Here is an 18,224-nt window from a genome sequence, read left to right on the forward strand (position 1 = left end):
AAACCCTGGCCTAGCTGGGATTATTCAGATCTACTAATCACATCAGCATTTTGAACCTTTAAGTATCCTGTCATGGGATAATCCCAACATTATTAAATCACCTGCTTTCATTCTTAGCCAGAACTGCAAGTGCCTTGAATAATGGAATCCCATTCATAACTGTTTTTATCCCTCACAGAAGATAGTACTGAGCACATTTAAATCAGTCTGAGTAGTTTATTTTGCTTCATCGAATTTAATAATGGGTTCAAGATAGAAGAGGGAAAAAATTATTCATCTTGTTAACCAACTTCAAAAATATAATCTGTCATTTTGACATGCATTACTTTTATTAGACATCTTTATAAATGCTTCACACTTCAGGTGAATGTATACCTGCTCAGGAATGGGTGCTATGGAATTGCCTTGGCAAAAAAGAAACAAATAGGCGATTTGAAGAAAACACAATTTGCAGGTGACTCATATTTTCAAAGACCTTTTGAAATATATATACGTATATGCATTTTTTCCCACCTAAATTGGCGACAGGGTAAAAAATATCCTTTCCATAAATGTCACCGTAAAGTCGAGTTATGTTTCAAGATTAGCATCCTTTTGGCAAGGTAGGGATGGAGAGGGTGGGTAGGTAGGTAGGAGACTGGTACATATCAGGCCATTGCGTTTACTGAGGTTACTTCTACAATACTTCCAGAATCTCTAGGTAGTATCAACAAATGTAGCTAAAAATCTTGCTGCTGCCTCCTACACCTGCTCCTCATTAAACCATATAATTTTACGTACCTCTCCCTCACCCACCATAACTGAGTCTCGTCCTCTCTCCCAAACCAATGCTCCTAGGACAGTGCTTCCTCCTTTCCTCAGGTGTTTGAAAAATAATAATGTCTAATACTCTAGTATGGCAACTCATGAACAAGTGGGGAAAATTATAGGATAAAGTCCAGTCTAAACACTTAGTTTGTTTACTGTTTCCAAAATTGAGTAAGAAATGTGATCAATGATATAATGTTGAAGTAATATAAAATAAGGCATGCAGAGCCAGAGTTGCTTTGAGCCAAAGCTTACCCTTAAATATTAAATATTCAAATCCTACCCTAGACCACTTGGATGTTTTCCCTGGTCCAAATCCTCACTACATACCTTTGAACAACTCTTAACCTCTGCTGCATTAGGGATCTAACTCTATAAAGATAGGCTGGCTAGATGTGAGGATAGGAAAAAGAGAGGTTAACCGTGTCTCTGATAGATTAAAAAGGAACAGTGGAAATGAAATCTGGAGCTCATTTCCTTAGGGTCTTAAAATATGCCTTACCCAAGCCCAGCTCATTACGAAAAGTTCAAACATGACTATATCCCAAAGTACCTATTGTTCCATAATCTATTACTTTTCCTAAAGCTTTATGGGAACTGTTCCATTTGTGTTTGCATTATAAGAACAACTCTTTACCAGGAGCAAACGCTATTACTTACAGGTGTTTTCCAGACACGATTACCCTGTCATTCTCCAACTTTATACCTATTAACCACTTGTTACAAAGGTAACAAACCATAGCAGGTAGACCCCTCTTCACAGGAAAGGGACACACATGTGTAATGACATATGTGTGTGCCTGGGGCATGTGGCCTGTTCCAGCCTGCGTGGCATCACCCATGTGCACAACACCCACTCATGACACCTCCTTCCTATCTAATTACTATTCTCAAGGGGCTATGAAGAAGACTAAATGAGATTATGGTGGAGTGGTCTACCAAAGAGTGTGAGGTATTCTGGGTTCAATGGAGCAGACTTTGACTAACACATGAACACTGACACAGACCTCAGGCCCTTGAGAGTGATCCTGACTTGCTGATGGTATGAGCAGAAGTAAAAGCTGGGAAAAAAGCAAAATGAGGGTGGCAGTAAGGAGAAAAGGTTAAATTAGACAGTGAAGTAGGAATGCAATCAAATGTTGTGTTTCCGGAAAGAGGCATTGCCAGTAAGATACAGTCCTAGAAGCATACCAAATACTAAGCAATATTCTACAATCCAAATGCTTTAGTGAAGTGGCTAACATTTATTTTACATTTTATAAACTATATTTTATCCATATTTGTGGCCAAGTTTCAGTTAAAGAGTTTTGTTATTAAGTGATACTTTTAGTCCTATTTCCCCATATAAATATCCCTTCACACCAGATTTCATTCCAAGGATGTTCAAGTGACCTAACAGTTCAGACACTGGCGTGTCCTCTGTGCTCTAGGCACCAGACACACAAAGATGAGGGCATGGCTGAATTTAGATGTCATTACTTAAAATGAAACATGCCACTTAATTTCAACCAACCATAGGAGGCAAAAGAGGAAGAGAGACTGAAAGATCTACCCGGACACCAACAGTGGTTGCCTCTGAGTGATGGAATAAAGGATGACATTTTCTGCCACATTATACTTCTGTACAATGTTCATTCTGGACAGCAGCCAAATTTTCTACAATGATCCACTTGGTTTGGTTTAAATATGGACACAAAAGAACAGGTACTACTGTTGTAGCTGGGAACTTTTATTTGATAACAGACTGGTTAGGAATTTACTGCAATGAGATTTTGCTGATGTACTTGTGTTAGAAAACGTCTAAGGATCTTTAGTTTAAAACAGACTTTGAACACAGGCATGGACCTTGGAAATAATCCAATGCGACATCCACTTTTTAAAGATGCGAAAATTAAGAGACAGAGAACTGAATGATTTAAGATCACACAAATAGCTTCAAGACTAAAACCCAGGTGTCTTGACTGCCAACTCAGAGCTCCTTCCACGACACCATTTGTTTGAATTATGCTTCTCTCAACCCCACCACAATTGAGTAGCATCTGTGGTGTGTGAGGTGCTACAGGAACACAAAGATGGATCAAACCTAGTCCCCTGGCCTCAGGGAAGACAGTTTTAAAATAAAAGACAAAATGACATGTGTTCTGCTTTCATTATAGAAAACCCTAATAGCTACTGGTGAAAGATAGCATTTGATTTTTTTCCCCAAAAGTGTGCATTCAGTCAGTTAACATTCTGGTACCACTCACAAGCTATAAAGCCTCCATAATTTGGAAGGGAGGTGGTAGGGGAATGAGAGTTACAATAAGTTAACTAACAACCAATTATCCTTAAAACGTTAACTGTGAACTTCACTTCCATTACACATTTCTGTTGTCCTTCTCCAGTAATACGGCCCCCATCCCTTCGAAAGGAGAAGAAATACACTTATTTTTTCATTTGTAGTGGTTCGAAGAACCTGTGATTTAGCTCCAGACTAGAACCCTCCATAAACCATTGCAGATATTCACCTTTCTCCTTTCATGACGTTCAAGTTTTTTCTGTCTACTGAGACTTTTAGGGCCAGGTCTGCCATGGCCCTCAATATAGTGGCACAGCCCTGAAAACACACCGAGCTCCCTCCCAGTGGGAGCCCTACTATTTACGGGGCTCTGTCACCCCGTGCCTCAGACGTCCAGGGGAGTTGAGTTCATCACTCCCTTCAATTCCTGTTTATTCTTGCCGTCAAGGTACCTCTACCAAGCGGAATCCTCCTTTCGGCTGTCAGACCAGAGAGTCTTATTCTGACAAAGGGACAGCTGAGCGGGACCTGGGGGATAAGTGAGGGTCGGAGCTTGAGGGGTGCACGCGCGAGTGCCAGACTCCCATCAAAGACTGAACCCGGGGAGGAAGGAACTGGCCCTCCCGCACGCCAAAATAAACCACCACATCATTGAGAAATGGAAACGTTCGCAACAGCAATATTAAAACCACTCACCTGCAAAAAGGCCACCAGCAGCAGCCTCTCCTCGGAACCGCCAAGCCGCCAATACCTCCCAAGACTCATCACTGCTGCCGGCATCGACTCTCTTTTCTAGCCCCGGAGCCACAAGGGGCAGGTCCTATGGCTCTGACTATTGGAGGGTCAAGCTGTCACTCATTCACAGCCCCACCCTACTCCCAGGAACAGGTCGAGGTCTTTTCCGTTTTTCAAATCCCCGGCGTAGAAAGTAAGGCTCTGAATGGCTTGCTGAGGAGACGAGCACACTTTCGGGCCAGTGAGGAGCTAGCTTTGACGCTAGTGGGCGGGCTTCTGCCTAGGGAAGTAGAAAAACAAAGCCGGGAGCGTCGCCACGGCAATTGGAAAACTTCAGGAGCTTTTAAGCGGTCTAGGTGTTAGAAAGTGTTTGGCGTCGTGAAGGAAATACCTGCCAACGTAGAGAAGGGTCGTCGGAATCTTGGAAGTGATGAGGTGATGCCTTCCTTTACTCTTGGGAAACTGCAGCCGGCGGATGAAGGTGGGCACTCCTCGCGGAGGAAAGCGCCTGCTTTCCTCATGGTTTTAAGTCCTAAACGGTGATTAAAGCAAAAGCCTTTAAAGTGCCCGATTTATGGGCAGTAACTCGTCCTCACTCTCTCCTAGTGTTGATAATTTTATAGGGATTTCCCCTTAGGCAATCCCCCAAGATTATTTTGGTTGGGGGAAGAACAGTGAACATGGAAGGCACTAAAACCTTATAGAACAGACGAAGAGAGGATGGAGTGATATGAGAATGATAAATTGGGGGGCCACAGTTACTGAACAAGGGAAACCTATGAAAATACTCGAAGCTGGGCACAGGGCCTCGTAAGCTTCTTCAAGTAGGATTGAACTACCACACAAGCCTTTGAAGCATAAAGTGTCAGAACCTTTGGGTGGGTGTGAAAATAATAAGGATTGGTTTGTTTGCCTGACCACACGGGAAATTCTGCTTCTTGATTTCTAAAAGCTGTCCTACCTAGTGTTTAGTATCCTCTTTTGAGTTTTTCCTATTTCATCCTCATAACAAGTCCAGTAGATACGTGATGGCCAAGCAGGTCCTCAGAATAATTAAACATAAATTTGAAAAGCTAATTTCCACATTTTTAACCCTGTGACACATTATGTATTGAATTCGTTAAGATGTAAGCATTGGTAGTTAGTTCTGTATTTCCTTTATCCTTCTTAGAGCATAACAATTCCTCCTAGGATGTCAAAGAACAGACCCTTACTTCTGGGAGAGCACAAATCCAAGGCCTGACAGATCCCAGCAGGTGATAGGTACCATCTAGGGACAGTCAAATTAAACTTGTGTGGGATTAACTAGAGGTCAGGTCAGAGCAACTGGAGGAGGCAGCTTCCGGTCTTGACTCCCAAGAATGCAGCTTCCAAATCCTATACTCTTACCCACTTCCTCTTCCTTTTCTCTGTACCAGGTGAGGACAAAGTGAAGGGAAACCTTTTCTGCTAGTGTAACATCAAAGCTTCCTACTTAGAGTGCCCACCATCCATACTCTGGAGGATAAAGACAGGATAAAGACAAGTGTCAGTCTTATAGCATTTAGCGATACTTTTCTGGACTTAAGGGCTCACTGGATTTTGTTTTACTGTTATGTATACCTGTGGAATGCTGGTTTGTCATATAGAACATTAACAACATCAAACATCACCTGCCTTTTAGAATCTCCTTGTACAGGTGAGGAATCTGAAATTTAAGAAGTTTATTCAGAATTACTTAGCTGGTTGGGGGCAGAGCCTGGGCAAGGATCCAAGGTTGCTAATTCATAATTCTGGGGAAAATGCTTCCTCTCCTGCTGCCTCTTGCTCCCCCCTAACACACACACACAAAAGCAATATTTTTTTAAATCAAGATTACTAATTTGAAAACTTATTTCCATTGAGACCAGTCATGAAAATTTACTTCTGATGTAGCAAACAGTATAGATAGTATGGAAATAACTCAGGGTCTCAGTTCACTACTTCAGACTTTTGGTATAGTCCCACTTTCATCCAAATAAAAAATGAAAATGCAGTAAAGTATTATAGCCATGTTGTCTTTCTTTCTGTTATGTGAGTGTATCAAAAAGTCAATGTTAACACATATAGTACTTTAAGGATTAGTAGCAGATTGTCTTATTCAGGACCTGAATAAAATACAATTTTATGAAAGCCTACATACTGGGCCTAAATTTCACAGCTATTTACACAGGGCCTTTGCAGGTAGGGTTGAGCTGGTCCACCTTGCATCAAAACATCATCCAGAGACCTAGGCTATTCTGCCTTGGCTCTCTCCTTCCCTCCAGCAAACTCCAGAAAGTAGTTGATCCTATATCCCCTTTACAGATTGTCTCCTTGACAATCTTATCGTCATGATCTGGTTGTTTGCTGCTAGTATCTAGCCTCCCACCACACGCTACCGTCTTTCAGGGTCAGATTAAAATATGCTCCCCGTAATCTAGTGTAACAGGCCCAAAGTGTTTGGCTCCCACCTATTGACCTATTCAGTACACGACCCCTCTACTGAAACCAAAAACTGGAAATGCCCTTTGGGATCAGCCATGTAGAACCTTAGAAGAGACTTTGAAGCCATCTGTCCCTTCATTTTACAAGTTAAAACAGAATGCTCATCTCACAGAGTAGTGCAAAGAATAACTGAGGCCATGTTGAAATAGTTTTTCAATCTCTGAAACACCTTACGTCTGCTACTTCCTTGCACTGGGAACTTTGGCACGTTGTCTGACCTCAGCCTGTGTCTTTATCTGTGAAATAGGGATAATATCTAAGTGGCCATTGTGAAAATTAAATGAGATAATGCAGGATGTACCTGGCACAAGGAAAGTGTTCAGTAAATGGTAGTTATTCTTAACTACAGTAATGATAAATGTAAAGTGTTTTAACTACTTACACGTACTCTTGTTTTAAGAACTCAAGAAAGTCTAGGCCTTGTGCTTTCCTCCCCTTTCCCTGCTCTCTACTCACATGGAGACCTGGCCTCCTGCAGAGATTACAGGACAGGAATTTCCTTAGTTATCTTGCTGCCACCCAGAGAGGTGACTGTCAAGATGTGAATGCCAAAGAGAGTACAGATGCACTGCGGGGCTGGGAGCCTCTGGTATTGGGAAGTCTGAACTATATGAAATTTCCCTACTGTACAACGTGGAGCATCAAGGGGTGAATGAAGTTGTCATAATTTCTGCTTGTGGAGTTGTTTTTCAAATGCTATATCAGATTTATGTATTATACTTTATATTAAAAATATTATGTTTATTGCATAAGGCTTAGAAAAGAAAAAATTTTAAACACCCACATTCCTACCACTTAGAATTTATTGTTAATTTTTATTTCCTTCTATTTTTTCCCTATAAATCAACTATTTTAAAAAGACAGGAATCCGGGCTTCCCTGGTGGCGCAGTGGTTGAGAGTCCGCCTGCCGGTGCAGGGGACACACGGGTTCGTGCCCTGGTCCGGGAGGATCCCACATGCTGTGGAGTGGCTGGGCCTGTGAGCCATGGCCGCTGAGCCTGCACGTCTGGAGCCTGTGCTCCGCAATGGGAGAGGCCACAACAATGAGAGGCCCTCGTACCGCAAAGGGAAGAAAGAGAAAGGAAAAAAAAAAAAAAAAAAGACAGGAATCTGTAGTATATATACTGGTTCATGGCAATATTTACTTAATTCATTATGAACATCTCCTCATGTCATTTAATATTCTTCTTCGATTAAAATTCCATCAGGTGACTGTGCCTTTGGGTATTATGTCTCACAATTCAACCAGTTTCCTACTCTTGGGCGTTGAGGTTGTTTCAGTTTCTTTGAAAGATTCAGGGACGTAAATGGGCTGCTGCTTTCCTTATATGACAGGGTGCTCTGGGAATGTCTGTTGAACCAAAGGTACTGGCTGCTGGCCTTCTCTGCAGAGAGGCTGATAAAGTCGCCAGGCATTCTTTTCTCTGTGGCCTGGAATTGCAGAGCTAAGAAAGCCAGGGAAGCCTGAAAGCTCCTGTAGGGTAGCCCCTTCACCCCTGCTCCCCCCAGAGTTTCCTCCTTTTCAACCTGAAGAAAAGGTATTGAGATGAAAGAAATTGAGGGAGGGGTTGGAAATCAGGGCTCAATTAATAAAACCTCACAAAACTGCTGGCATATGTGTCTCCAATTTACAGATGAGGAAAGTAAGGCACAGAGACAATCTGTGCAAACCTGCACAGCTACTTAGAGAGTCCGAGTTTGACTTGGTTCTGAAATTTGAACTCTCCCCACCATGCTTCCTACTTCTAAAAACGGATGGCTATAACTTCATTCTTCTTTTTTTTTTTTTCTGTGAGAAATTTGTTGTCAGTCTCCTAAGATTTATTGGTTATCTGCTCCCTTAAAAAAAAATTCCCTCCTGACTGTCCAAGGATTTCTTCTGCCTCTGGATTTCCCAAGTTGGCTCCCTCTTTGCCAAAAGAATATATCCTCATTCTTTGATAAAGAATCAGACAACTTAGCTTTTGTTCACCCCTGCCTAACATTTGCTAGTTTTCTTACCAAAGTGTCCTTACTGTATGCCTTGGAAGGTCAAACTCATAAAAGGAAGTTCTCATAAAGCCTGCATAAAGTTAACAATATTACACATAGTTCCTTAGCTTTGGGGATTTATAAAGTATGACTATATAGAGAGCAATAAGTCTGTTTTTCTGGTTTGGTTATAACCTGGTTCTAAAGGAATTTCTAAAAGAGGCTTTACAAAATTGTTTAGAGCCATGCAGCATCATTAAAATGGGTGTATAACCTACCAATATGACACTTTTAAGGCAGTAACACATATTTGGAAGTGTAATTTCTGGAATGTTTTGTTAAAGGCTCTATATATAATCTAATCAGAATCAGTTTCAATCAAGAAGATACCTTTTCTCGCTCTCTTTTTTTTTTTTTTTAGTATTTATTTGGCTGTGCTGGGTCTTAGTTGCAGCACACGGGATCTTTGTTGCGGCGCATGGGCTTCTCTCTAGTTGTGGCACGGGGGCTCCAGAGCGTGAAGTCTCAGTAGTTAGTTGTCCCAGGCATGTGGGATCTTAGTTCCCCAACCAGGGATCGAACCCGTGTCCCCTACACTGGAAGGCAGATTCTTAACCACTGGACCACTAGGGAAGTCCCAAGAAGATACCTTTTTTCCATCCTCCCTGCCCCACCCCCCATACTATACCAGTACCCTAGCCCAAACTACCATCACCTCTTGCATGGATTTTCTCAGTAGCTTCCTAACAAATCTTCCTGAATCCACTTTTGCTCTCTTTTAGCCAGGCAGGGTGATCTTTGTGATCATGGTACAGCTAACCCCCTCCTTCCCCCAGCTTGAAACACTGCAATAGCTTCCCACTGTCCCTGGTATTGGCCTTCTTTCCTCTTCCCTATGGCCATTAGACCTTGGCACAAACATTTTCCCTACCTAGAATGCTCTTCCTTTCCAGGTAGTTAAAGCGCAGAATAAGAACCCAATTTTCCTAATTCCCAGGCTGAATCTCTAATGTAAGTGTGTTCCTGGGGATTAGTTGTTGTCCAGCAGGGGGAAAACATGATTTGGAGGTTCAAAGGAAATTCAGTAGCGCAGGGGTTAAGAGTGTGGGCTTTGGGGCCAGTCCGCCTGGGTTCCAGTCCAGTACTAACCATATGATCTTGGGCAAATTTTTTTTTTTAACACCCTTGCCTTATTTCTTCTGTTGTATAATGGGCCATGGTAAGGTTATCTACCTCATAAAGCTATATTGTTTAAATAAGTTAACACATGGAAAGAGCTCAGTAAATTTTAACTTTAACAATAGTCTCAACAATAGATTAAGGGCCCAATATAATTTCTTATGTAGAGAGTAAAATCAACCTTGTTAATTTTCTCTTGTTTTCTTCTGGGGAAAAACAGATATAGCAAGCAACTGGGAGGCCCTCCTAGGGCAGCGGAAGGCTGGTCCTAGCAGATAAGGCTTCAGGGTCTGCACTATGTAGGGAAAGACACATGATTACGTAGTCAAAACAGGTGCCAGGCCACAAATGCTAGTGAGCTAACATGAAGCCTAAGGGATTTAAAAAATACACAAGGAAAAATAAATTAAAGAAATCTAAAATAGTATAAAAAAATCACAATAGCGGACAAAAGATAATCTGTCAACAGATGAAATCATTTTCAGCTTCTAAACTAAGCCCTGTCATATAAAATATCTTTTCCATGTATAATAAACATTTTGGAGGCTACCTGAGGTCCCAGAATTTTTTTACCAGAATGTTCTATGGTAGCTTTGAGATCTGTCATTTCTAGCTACTTCTAGGTACTATTTTGTACCTAGAAGAGAGAAGCTACTTTACCTGTAGACTGTTACTCCAGCTTGAATGAGACAAAGTTCTTTATATTCCCCATTTAAATCCGTACAGAATCCTTATTAAATAAATTTAGAAAATAGTTTGACTGCCTTCACTTATTAGTGAGTTTTCAAGTAAAGAATAATGAGAGTACAGAATTTGTTACCAGTTTGATAACCATCAGTGACTTCCAGCCACTGGAGTGTTGGTCTCTTTATGCCAGTTGAGTCTCCTAACTAGTCTCTGCCATCATCTCTCTGTGAGGTCAGATAAGAGGAACAGGTAAGTCTCCTGTCAGTAGCCACAGGATATAAAAATTAGCAAGAAAGGCTATTCTCATACGTGGTGTTCTGTAGACTGTTATTAGACTTACGAGTAATGGCAGAGGCTCTAACACTTGATGGTTCTTGGAGAGATGATGGGCTGAAACTCTGGTTGTTGTGATCCATGATTATTCAGTGACAGCTGGAGCAGAGAACTGCAATGCCAAATGACCTACATTTCTTCACCTTCGAAACTTTAAGCAATTATATAAAGGCCAAGCAGCTATAGCTTGCTAAAACTTCCCTACTGTTGAAAATTATTTTTAGGACCATTAGGAAAAAACCTATGTTCTCAGATTCAAAGTCAGTTATATTAGGCAAAATATTAATAACGGACCAACTTTTAACAAAATATTATGGTAAATATTTCATTTTTTATCCAAAACTGGTAACTGTTGCTTTATATATATATATATTCCTCTTTGCCTAAACACATATATTTCTTTATGCTTTGTTGCTTCTCTACCTTCTCTAAAATGGGTGACAAAGAAGGACAAAAAAAGGAAAAGGAAGAAGGAGAAAATAAGTAAAACCTTCAGAAATGCACAGGTCTGGTCCCAACCAGCAAATCAATCCAAAAAGTAACCAATTATTCATTGAATGAAGGAAGAGAATTAACAATATTATTAATGCCTACCATAAGCTGTGCCAGGAGCAAGAGATATTAAGATACATGAAACATGATCTTTATCCTCCAGGAGCATGGCCCAGGAAGAGCGAAACCAACTCATGAACTATGAATCACGGTCCAACAAATACATGTGCAAGTGCAATCATTGAGGACTCACAGGGTGTTTTGGTTGGATGGGGGAGGGGGAGTTCTTAAGTGTGTGTGGGGAGGGGCTGGGGGTGAGAAGAGTTGGCAGGGATGTGAGAATTATAGATACATAATGGAAGAGGTAAAGTCTGAGCAATGTTAAGAAATGAGTAGACTTCCAGCAAGAATCCAAAACTGGATGTGGTGATAGTTGCACAATTGTATTAAACTCGCTGAAACTCATTTGGATTATATGCTAAAAATGGGTAACTTTTATGGTATATAAATTATATCTCAAACTGTTTTTTTTTTTTTTCTTAAGAACACTGGCTTTAGAAACAGACACATGTGGACAGATTCCTGCAATTGGCTTGTTTCAGAGAGAAAGTGCATGAATGATCTTATTTGTAAAGCCACTGCCTTTGCCCGATAGACCTCAGGGTCTAGTGCTGCCTGTCTGGGTGGATAGTCAGTCTGTCTAGGTCTGGGGATGGTATTAAGAAGCTTATTGTTGCCTCATACTTGAGCCACATTATCCAACAACTTTATCAGGCATACAGCTGATATTCTACTTCCTACCTTTATGACACCTATTTCTTTCCATACTTAGTTACCAATTTTACAACTTTGGACTGGTGAAAAATTTATGTCGAACTAAATTTAGACTGATAGAAAAGTTGCTGGAATAGTACAGAGTTTCATGTATCCTTCACCCAGCTTCCCCTAATGTTAACATCTGACATAAGCATACTACAATCGTCAGAATCAGGAAATTAACATTGGTACAGTACTACTAGCTAAACTGAAGACCTTATACAAATTTTGCCACTAATTTCCCACTAATGTCCCTTTTCTATTCCAGCATCTTATCTAGGATCTCACATTGCATTTAGTTGTTAGTTATCCTTGGTGCCCTGAGGTCTGCAATAGCTCCTCAGTCTTTCCTTGTCCTTCATGACCTTGATATTCTTGAAGAGTGTAGATGATTTTGCCAAATGTCTCTCAATTTGAGTTTGCCTAATTTTTTTTCATGATTGAACTCAGTTCTGCAGTTTAGGTGAGAATACCATGAAATATTGTGTTCTCTTCACTGCATCATATCACAGGGTTCATGATGTTGATATATTTTATTATTGGTGGTATTAACCCTGATCACTTGGTTAACGTGGTTTCTGCCAAGTTTCTCCACCATAAAATTACATCTTTCCCTTTGTAATTAATAAGTATGTTGGGGGAGATCTTTTGAAGTCATGAAACTTTATTTCTCCTCAAACTTTTACCCACTAGTTTTATCATCTATTGATGAAATTTGGCTACAACAGTTATTATTGTGGTATTTCATGGTGATTTTATATTTTTCTCTTTCCTTTTACATTTATTAATTCAAGTTCTACCGTAAGGAAGAGTTGTCCCATCTCTACCATTTATTTATTTCATTTATTATTTTTATCAGTGTGGACTCATTTATTTATGGATTATAATCTAATACTATAATTATATGTTTTGCTGCTCAAATTGTTCCAGCTCTGGCACTTAGGAGTTACTTTGCCCCTGTGTTTTGTTTTGTTTTTGGAGCATGTTCTTACTTTCTGGCAAAAGATGTTCTAGTCTCATCTTATATATTACCTGCCTTGGCCCTGGAATCAACTATTTCCCCAAGGAACTCTGGTTCCTTTTATTAGAGAGTGGTGTTTAGAATCCAAGATCTGAGCACAAGGTGTGAAATGGGCTAAGATTTCTCACAATTCCAGGTTGATGAAAATGGGGACTAATTGGAATTCATATGCTTATGGGAATTGGTACAATCAGTTTGGAAAACAATTTGGCATTAGCCACTAAAACGTAGGTAGATACATTCCATGAGTCAGTAATTTCACTGGAAGAACTCTTGCACATGTGCAACTGGAGTTGTATGCAGTTTTGTTTAGAATAACACATAACTGAAAACAACCCAAACGCCCATCAGTAGGAGAACAGATGAATAAAGTGCAGTATATTCATACAATGGAATATTCTAAAGCAGTGAAAATGAGCTACAGTTATACACATCAACAGGATTGAATCTCAGATGCATATTAGCCAAAAAGAATACAGACAGTATGATTCCATTTACAGAAAGTTCATCAATATGCAGAATAAAGCAATATCGATATTTGTAGGGAAACATAAGTGATAACATGATAAAACTGGAAAGAAAAGGTAACGATAACTACAAAATCCAGGATAGTGATTACAGTAGGGGGTGGAATGCATGGGGCTTCAGAAGTGTTGGTAGTATATTTTTTAAGCTGAATGGTGGGTTAATGGGCATTCATTTTATTTAGATCAGACATATATATATGTGAAATATTGCATGATGAAGAAAAAGGGGGAGGAGCTGGGGGAAGGGAAAGAAGAGAAAAGAAGAAAGGAAGAAAAGAAGGGAGGGAAGGAAATAAAAAGGGAAGGATGGAGGGAGGGAAAGAAAGAAACAAAAGAGCATTCCTGTACATGATGTCTTAAGATCTGGGTGGCAGTTCAAATTCTGACACCAAATATCTCTTTGGCTTTGAATGAGTCACTAAACTTTCCAGAGCCTCAATTTTCACACCAGTTAAACAGGTAAAATGTACTTTGTCCTGTGTACTTCACAGTGTTATTTTCAGGAAAAAATGAAAATATGTATAGAATAGTACTTCAAAGAAGTACTATTCTAAAATATAAAAGGAAAAGAAAGTTAATACCTCAAATTACCTTGCTTCCTAATGCCAGAAACCTAGTGTATCTCGATATTTATATATAATTTTATATTCAATCACTAACTTATATCCTGCCCACTCCTTGCTGAACTAACATATCAGGAGGAAAGCAGACACTTTGCTTATGCCTTTCAAGAAGGTTGGTTTGCTCTTCTGACAAAATTCACGAAGAGTGGCTTAACCAGAGCATTCCTGAGGTCTCAGGCTGCAGAACTTAAGGGCATTTCTCACTTGGGAAGGGCAATGTTGATGTGCTCTCCGGTGGTCAGAGGAGAAAGCATGTGTGATGAAGGGGTTGGCGATTGGCCTCAGTTTCAACAAATACAATAATAATCAATGTAAGATAAGGGCTACTATGCCTTACTACGGGCCAGACTTTGTTCTAACTTCTTCATTTTCATTATCTCATTTAATTCTCATAACAACCCTGAGAGATATGTCACGTTATCTCCATTTTACAGATGGGAATATAGACTCAAGAGTTGAAGTAAATGACTCAAGGTCACCGAGTGAGTGACGAGGGCAGATTTCCTCCTCGGGGCCACCTGTAGCCAAAGCCCACTCTCGACATCTAACCCAAATGTCTGTTGATCTACTGAGTTCTCCTTAGAGATCTTAACATCTCATGGGTATAATCTCTGGGCTAATGTGACTTCTCATCACCAGCCAACTTCACAAAGAAATCTGTGATTTTATTAGATATTACTATTTTTTTTTTAATTCCAGCTGTACTGGTAGCACACCAATGGGAGCCTCATGGGGAATACTAAACAGCTTGAATTATTTGTGCTAGGAAGGATCTTCCTGTTGTAGTTGAAGGACCCCTAAGGGAAAAAGAAAAAACAACAGGAAAGATCACCAAATGTCTAATTTACCGACTCAACCCGTATACTTTAGTTTTCTCACTGTCCCTGTTGTTTGCTTGTAATAACCCTTTTCACCTGTTTTGACTGGACCCCCTGGCTGCTTCTTCAGCCTCTGATTTCTGCTATAATGACTGGCTCCTGACCTTCTGCTCTTTTTAATCTTCTATTCTATTAATAAAATTCATTGGTTGATCACTTTATAGATATTCTAGTATTTATCTTTTAATTTCTGAAGTAAAACATATTTGGGCGCACTGTGGTTTACAAATATGGCATTAGAATCAGTTGTTATATATTTTATTTATAATTTTTAGTTTATAATTTTTAAGAGGCTGTTCTACAGTTTTGAATGATTCTTGGGAAGATTTTGGTCCTGAGGTTATTCTAACCTTGTAAGACGAATTGGGAAAATGCCTTCTTTTCTGATGCTTTGGAATAATGTGAATATCATAGATATTACCTGCACTCTGAATGTTTTTTCTTTTTTTAAAAAAAATTAATTTATTTGGCTGTGTCGGGTCTTAGTTGCGGAATATGGGATCTTTTAGTTAAGGCATGTGGGATCTAGTTCCCCGACCAGGGATAGAACCCGGGCCCCCTGCATTGGGAGTGCAGAGTCTTAGCCACTGGACCACTAGGGAAGTCCCCTGAGTGTTTGATAGCATTCTTTTGATTAATCATTCTAGCTTGGAACTTTTTAGAGGGTAGACATTTTTACATACTTTTTACCCTTTCAATCCCACCTCTCACCCCTGGTGCAACCCAGTCTACTAAGGTTTCCTTTTTCTTCTTAAGTCAGTTTTTGTAATTTGTGTTTCCTATGTAATCAGACATTTCTTTCAAGTTTACTGCACCAAAATTTTATGTAGTGTTCTCTTAGAACATTCAGATATCCTTTTGACTGTACTTACAACCCTTTTGTTATTCAAGATGGTATCATTTCACTTTGGCTGCAGTTACCTCCTGACTAGTCCCCCCATATCCACTCTGGCCACACCCTCTCTATGTGTATCTGCCCCATCTTTTATCATTCCCTGCTATGTCCATCAGTGGCCCAATGGGACTATTTAAGTAGTAAAACAGGGGTAGTTTCTTTCTAGATGATCTGTTACTAATCCTGGCTGTGAGCTGTGGGAAAGTCTTATGTCTATTCTTGGACTTCCAGAGTTGTCATTATGTTACTTACATCTCTAGCTCTCCTCACCTATATATACATACACCTGTCCTTCATGGGTCCTTGCTCTACTCAGCCCAGCTGCATCTATCCTCTACATCCTCCCTACCCTGCCTCCATAGCTCATTTCTGTTACTGGGGAAGGAAATTAAGATGCCCTGTACATGTTCTCGTGGATTCCTAGTATTGTGTAAAACAAGTGAGTACCTAATGGTCAAATGAGAGTTCATAGTGCTACAAGCAAACCCTCGACCATGTGGCAGCCTTTTACTAAAGAATCACTAAGGAAACTCCAGTTCAGTTCTACTCAGCCTCACCATGAAGGGAGGTAGAAAATAGACAAAGACAGTGTACACTGAGTCTTCACCTCTTCAGAACTTCCCCCAAATCTGCTAAGCATATCCATCTTTTAGAATTTTAGGTCCCAGCCTGACCGCCTCACACATGTACAGCTCTTTCTTTCCCTCTTCACCTCTTTGCTATTTATGTCTCTGTCTGAGACACCTTGATTCTTATGCACAAATCAGCTCTTTCCTGATCTCTAACTGAAGTTCTATTTCTTGCTTACTCCTGGGCAGTATCCTTAACCACTGAGATTAGGAGTTGAACTATTACCAAAAAAGTTTTTTAAAAATTTGCGCTTACGGTGCAAACTGTTTTTTAAAAATATACAATAGAGTGTTTATATTCATAGAAAATATGTGCTTCTTTCAGCAAACAAGGTTATGTATGAAGTCATCAGTTCTGTAAAAGGAAAAGAAGAAAAACAACTAGTTCAAAGAGAGGATTTTCCCCCTTCTTTTTGGTATGCAGTGCCACACACTTGAACAATTCATACTGACTCAATTCAATGATATAGTGTGGTGTAATACACACGCGTGGCCTGGAGTCAGGAGATTTGGGGTCTACTCCCACGATCTGCTATACTAGCTGTGTGACCTCAGGATAAATTGCTTAAAACTGTTATCCAAGTTATTTGTCTGTAAATTTAAGATGTTAAACTACATAACCTTTAAAGATCTTTTTAATATAGCAGTCTTGGATCCCACAGAGTACATAAGTACGTATCCTATGTTGGGGCCCTGAGTAGTATGGGAGAAATATAGTCTTTATTCTCAAGAAGCATATCATCTCATGAAAATGTGACTTATTTTAAGTAGTCAGTTATAAGATGACATTTTTCTTTTTTGCTCTTTAGGGTGAATTTGGTTCAAGCCATTTTAGCCCCATTTATAACTAACTTTTCTTCATCTGTTCTGCTGTCTCTCTTTCTAGAAAAAGACACATGATACAGTCATGGTCCAAGAAACCAAATCCTGTTATTCAGCACATCTACATGGCTTATTATTTGTTTCTCACTTCTTTTTTCTTCCAAAGTTACAACCTTCAACTGATATAGATTAAAATTTTTCTAATGCTTTTCACAGCTAAGATTATGATGGACTAGACAGAATGACTCTCCCACTACGAGATGACTAGAACCTGGATAAATTTCAAACATAGTTTTAATACATCACTGACATACAAGAAATAAGTGGTATCCCCATGTGCCAAAAATGGAAAATGAAAACAACTAAATTTGGAATGATGAGCAGTTTAAACAAATGGAAAGGCTAGGATTGCCTTGAGGGAAAAATGTCAATACCAGCACTGGGATTAGAAAATTAAGCCTTGGGATTTCTGCAAAGTGGAGAAATAGAGACACAGATGTAGAGAACAAATGTATGGACACCAACGGGGGAAAGTGGCGGGGGGCGGGGGGGATGGTGGTGGGTTGAATTGGGAGATTGGGATTGACACACGTACACTAATATGTATAAAATGGATAACTAATAACCTGCTGTATAAAAAAATAAATAAAATAAAATTCAAAAAAAGGCATATTTCAAAAAAATAAATTAGAACCTTTATAAATAAAATATAATTATTGAAATTAATAACTCAGTGGATGAAGTAAACAGCAGAATATATGCAGGTGAAGAGAGAATTAAGTCTGAAGGAAATGCTCAGACTATAATGCATAGAGACAAGGCAGTAAATTTGAAAGAGAGGTCAGCTACATGGAAGATATAATGAGAAAATATAACACATCTAATTGGAGTTCCAGAAGGAGAAAACAGAAAAAAAAAAGGCAATATTTGTAGACACAAAGGCTGAGAATTTCCCAAAACTGATGAAAGGACATGAATCCACAGATAGAGTCCAAGACAGAATAGATACATAAAAAGAAAGTCAT

General features: G+C 39.7%; 1 protein-coding gene and 1 long non-coding RNA gene across 2 annotated transcripts in view; one reads left to right on the forward strand and one right to left on the reverse strand.

Moving 5' to 3' along the window:
- BPGM (bisphosphoglycerate mutase) overlaps positions 1 to 4,093 on the reverse strand; it is a 32,565-nt gene extending 28,472 nt beyond the window's left edge. Inside the window, exon 1 of the mRNA XM_004272175.3 lies at positions 3,782 to 4,093. The gene's annotated coding sequence lies outside the window, so the exon portion shown is untranslated. The remainder of the gene's footprint in view (positions 1 to 3,781) is intronic.
- Positions 4,089 to 9,652, forward strand: LOC117202308 (uncharacterized). Its single transcript, XR_007479317.1, has 2 exons — positions 4,089 to 4,301; positions 7,186 to 9,652. It is a non-coding gene; the product is annotated as an uncharacterized LOC117202308 (long non-coding RNA).
- The last annotated feature ends 8,572 nt before the right edge of the window (positions 9,653 to 18,224 follow it).

The sequence above is a fragment of the Orcinus orca genome, chromosome 9, assembly GCF_937001465.1.
Source record: "Orcinus orca chromosome 9, mOrcOrc1.1, whole genome shotgun sequence".
Classification (NCBI taxonomy): domain Eukaryota; kingdom Metazoa; phylum Chordata; class Mammalia; order Artiodactyla; family Delphinidae; genus Orcinus; species Orcinus orca.